Here is a 5180-nt window from a genome sequence, read left to right as displayed (position 1 = left end):
CACGGCGATGGCTTCCCGACCTGCGCTACCGCATCGAAGACAGAACCCCCTCTACCTGTCCCAGCCCCTTTTGCCACACGCCCCTCCGAAACTGAGAGCCTTCGAGCATCTCGTTCCCGAATTCTGTGCCCGATCGCACATGCTGCTATCTCCGAGAGTGATTTTACCTGCCGTTTATAGCAGATCTTCTGATGAAGACTTTTGTTTTATAGCTGCGATGTCTGAGGACAGCTGACGGTATAGGAATCTCTGCTACCCCCAGAAAGGGCTCGGCTCAGAGCCTACGTGAGTAGAAATTAACACTTCAACGATCCTCTTACATGCCTGCTGGTTTCTGTGTTACGTTTAGAAGCAGACGGGCTCTCCCTGGATGTTAAAGGCAGCTTTATGATCTTCTGTGGTAGGATTTGACATTTTAATACACGGAGTTGGCAATGTGAGAAACCTTTGTTGAGTAATTAATCTCAGTTGCTTACAAAGTATTAATTTGGATGGATGGCTGATTCAGATACTCCAAACTCTGGACCACAGGGGAAGATGGGAACTTTGTCAAATTGACACCAAGGGGCAGCGTTAGGAACGGTCTCATTTAAAGCCTTCACAAAGATGAATCCAGAGGAAACTACAATTATTCCTCTCCTTTAAAGAATCACAAGAGCAAGTAAACAGCACAGCATGTGATGGAGACATTTCTGCCGCTCCTGTTAATTAAGTGTAAAATAGTGAAGACAAAGGATATTTTTTAAAATGTCAACAGAAAATTAAAGCGACAGCTCATTCTTAGTGAGCTCAATCTAAAGAAAAAAATAATAATCCAAAACAGCTTTGGTGGGAAGAACTCCCGGGAACAGGAACACCATAAGAAGCAAACCAAGCATAAATTCACAATATACAGCCCCAAATCAGAGGGCAGGTCAGAGTGGAAGTCTTTCTTTTTTATATGCTGAATCACTGCTTCAAGATGGGAACAGACCCATCCTGTGTAGTGAGTGTGATGGTACCTCCACTGTGGAGCTGAATCCTGCATATTTGATAGATAAAATGTACAAGATTGCCCAAGAGTAACAACTGGAAAAGATCGCTAAGAGCAAACGATTAGATGGAAAATTAAAAAGCCTCTCTACACTAACACTGACTTGGATACAATGACACACCAAGCCACCAAAAGTGTAAGCAATTAAACTAGGAGAAACAGCTCCAAGATGATTGAATTGGAAAGTCTGGGTACAGAAGGGTGAAGTTAAAGGTGATAAAATGCTACCACCACTCTGCAGGGCAGTGGTTGACGGGCCAGCATGCCAAACCCCTACACTACTGCATCCTCCTAAAAATCCGGGGCAATACAGCCAACATTCAAATAAAGCTGTGGTCTCTGCTGAGGCTGGATCCTGAGGTGATATATAAATCAGAGAAGCTCTGCTGACTTCAGGCTCACAGAAACTTAGGAGACGTTCAAAAACTAACGTACTGCAAGTGATAAACTGCAGACACGAGGCCCAGAACTTCCTGATAATTATATATTTAGCCCATGGAAGAGTTTTCAGTAGTTGAGAGGAGTGTTTTCTCAAGTTTGAAACAAAAGCCTCTTGAAAAATATTGTCATAAACACAAGCAAGTTTAGAAAGGTTGCTAAATACTGCTAGTAAGATTGAACTCAGTGCTTAGAACGTGCATCTTTAAGCCAGATAGGTTCTAGAAAGACACTGTAGGTATCAGTATGCATTTTAACCCATGCACAAGGTGTGTATTTGCTTTTACCCACGGCTATGAGGAACATTACATAACTTGTAATAACATATAGATCACTGATAAGTGATATATACCATAAGTATTGTAATAAAAAATGAGAAATAAGTAATTAAAGTATAATTAATGATTAATTGATATGACAATACACTTAAATAAAACAGGCATTATAAAGTCAACAGGGAGAAGGTTATCATCATCATAATCATGTCACAATTTCCACTCTCAAAAATTACAAAATTAAATAAATTGACTGAGATAAGTTCACTCTGAAAATGATGGTAACTTATGTTATTTCACAGTAGTGGTTTTTAAAAGCAACTCTGTCAGGAAAGCAGAACTAATACTGGAAGAAGAAAAACGGAATCAGGTAGGATTATTAGAGAAAATATACTTTAACTATTTTTAAACCACAAAGGCTAGAATAAGAAGTAGAAAAAGAGAAAAATGTGATGGGTACTTTTGCTTTTACCTTTCAAAGTCCTTCAAACCTTTCCCCCAGGGGTCAGTACTGAGGCCCACCTTGTTTAATACCTTTATAGATGAAGGGATTGAGCATACCCTCAGTAAGTCTGCAGATGACACCAAGCTGGGAGGCAGTGTCGATCTGCCTGAGGGTAGGGAGGCCTTTCAGAGGGATGTAGATAAGCTGGATCGTTGGGCTGAGGTTCAACAAGGCCAAGTGCCGGGTCCTGCACTTTGACCACAACAACCCCATGCAGCGCTACAGGCTTGGGGCTGAGTGGCTGGATGACTGTGAAGAGGAAAGGGACCTGGGGGCGTTGGTTTGTGCTCTGCTGAACATGAGCCGATAGTGTGCCCAGGTGGCCAAGAGGGCCAGTTGAGTCGCTGTCCCTGGCAGTGTTCAAGAGGTGTCTGGATGAGGAGCTATGAGATATGGTTTAGTAGCTTAGTGGGTAGTAATGCTGATAAGAGGATGGTTGGACTGGATGATCTTGTAGGTCATTTCCCACCTTGTGATTCCATGATTCAAATGCCTTTCCTTAGGAAGATGTTTCTCCACAGCTCAAGTTCCCTAGAAGAAACCTTTTAGAAAAAAGTTTCCTAGCAAAAACTTCCATTGTAGCTTAGTTAAGTTCACAAAGGCTAGCAAAAATCATGTTTTTTAAGATTTATTTAAGATATTTAAGATAATATGAATTAATTTAATAGGAGCAAAATGCCAGACTAGGCTCCTTTTCATAGGTATTGTTAAGTACTGGTAAGCAGTAGGCAATGGACCCAGTAAATGCTGTCCAGCTCTTGACAGTGTCTTACAATACGTTTTCATGTATTCATATTTTAAATAAAACTAGCAAAAGGCTTGGAGGCATTTGGTAGAAGAAAACCATAGTGGTCATCAGTGGTTACTTACTAAAATTCCAAGGTACTTCAAGGCTTGTCTTAAGCCCTGTTTTGTTCTGTATGTTCACTGACTACTTAAGCAATGCAAAGTTTATACTTGAAAATCCATACTAACAACACCTGATAATCTCAAAACAATGGCTGTGGGGATGCAAACACTAGGAAGGATGAGATCAGATATTTCAAATGCTATCAACATTTGGACAGGCTGTCCAAAAATTAACAAGGAAAAAACAGTAATGAGAAACATTAAATATTATTCTGAAACAGTCAACATAAAATATGAATTCCTGACAGAGGAGAAATACAGCAAAAACACATACTAAGACTATATGTATAACAAACAATATAAATCAACAGTGCAATGCTGCTGCCAAAAGTGCATTTCATTCTGGAATGTACTAAAAGGTGTGTCTAGCAAAACAATTTGTTTCATTTCTAAACTTTGCAGGATATGAAGCCTCAAGTGTTCAGCCAAGACCAGACACCTTCAAATTCTAAACAGAGATGAAGAAAAACAAGAAAATAACAACAAGAAGTTTATAAAACAAACCCTATGAGAAAAAGCTGAAGGAATTAGATTAGCCTAGTCAAGGAAATAAAAGCTCCAAGTAGATACAGTTTTCTGATACATAAAAGCTCATTACAGAGATGTTGATCAGCTATCCTCTGTGGTTCCTGTAGAATGGCATAAAAGAGTCAACTTGATTTGTGACAAGAAATACCTAAAAGATTTTGCTAATCAGCATTCCAACTAAGCAGCTCTAAACACTAGAACTGACTGTCTAGGGGCACTGTGGAATCTATTCTGCTGAAATTGTTTAAGAACAAAATTTGATAAGCTTGTGGGTACTAGCCTTGATGTAACTAAGTCTTGATGCAGTACAGACTGGACCAGGTGATCTTTTGTGACATCTTACAAACCTCCAGTTCAACAACGGATATAATTCTGAAAAGGGAAAGTTCATTACAAACCCTGCATTTTTGTTGTTCAAATTCTGCATTAGTGAGCTTTCTTAACTAACCAGAAAAATCCAGGAAAAAAGCAAGTGGTTTCCTACAGAGCTCTGGGTTCAACACAAAATCGCAGGTTTGATGTCATCATATTACGAGATTTTTCTAATTACTCTTCTAATTTCTATCATTATTCTCCTGCTATATTATCCACGTCAGTTCCCTTTTCAATATCACAACTGAACCAAAGAGGCTGTCGCTTGGAATGCCAGTTCAGCCAAAACTAAAGATCCTACCCATATATAGAAAGATGCACATAGACTGTTGGGCCTCAGAATTCACTACTCAATGTAAAAGGAGACTGTTTGATTTTCCAAAGAGGTGAGAGGCCCACGGCTTTCACAGCTGGTGACCTAGTTTGTAAATGATGGTCTCTGTGTTAAATACATTAAATGAAATTTTAGCATTGATTTATGTTTTATGCTATGCTAACACTTTCCCTTGTCACCTTCCCTAAAGTTTTCTAAGCAGTGACACCACTACTTTGAACTCAAATGCACTCTTAGATGTCATCAATATTCAAGTCCTGTCAGTACTGTCCTTTACATTGTTTCTCAAGTTAAAGCCCACTCATTCTTGAGAAAACAGTAATCCATGTGTTGCCTTCTGCTGTGTTACCATGATTGTTTTCATTTATAACACAATAAATGAAAGGTTAACAATTCAGAGCTTGTGTTACTTCATTTTCTTCCCCTTTTGTTCATTTGCTGCCTTATAAACAGTAACATCTTGATTTATTTGGAGGAAATCTGTGATCATCTCACAGACCACAATTCTACTTTATGGTACATAGCAACAAAACTAAGGAAGATTACATTAAATGCCTACACTTAAAAGCTGAGATATGAAGAATCCTACAAAAGTGGCTTTGTACAGTAATGATCAAAGTAAAGATTCATCTGAGAACCCATTTATATATCTATTGCCAGGGGTAGGGAGGGGAGACAACAACAAAACAAGTAAGTTGACTCTCTAGCTAGGGAGAAAAAAAAAAACAACAAACTAAACCTTTCCTCGTGTTTTCTGATAGGAACTCTTCCTGGGTGTCCTGCAAG

General features: G+C 39.1%; 1 long non-coding RNA gene across 1 annotated transcript; it reads left to right on the top strand.

Moving 5' to 3' along the window:
* Positions 1 to 8: 8 nt before the first annotated feature.
* On the top strand, positions 9 to 4787 carry LOC116216665. The gene is made up of 2 exons (XR_004159895.1): positions 9 to 285; positions 3563 to 4787. It is a non-coding gene; the product is annotated as an uncharacterized LOC116216665 (long non-coding RNA).
* Positions 4788 to 5180: the final 393 nt, after the last annotated feature.

The sequence above is a fragment of the Meleagris gallopavo genome, chromosome 5 (genome assembly GCF_000146605.3).
Source record: "Meleagris gallopavo isolate NT-WF06-2002-E0010 breed Aviagen turkey brand Nicholas breeding stock chromosome 5, Turkey_5.1, whole genome shotgun sequence".
Taxonomy (NCBI): domain Eukaryota; kingdom Metazoa; phylum Chordata; class Aves; order Galliformes; family Phasianidae; genus Meleagris; species Meleagris gallopavo.
The sequence above is the reverse complement of the archived record's forward strand: the minus strand, read 5'-3'. Positions and strand labels throughout refer to the sequence as shown.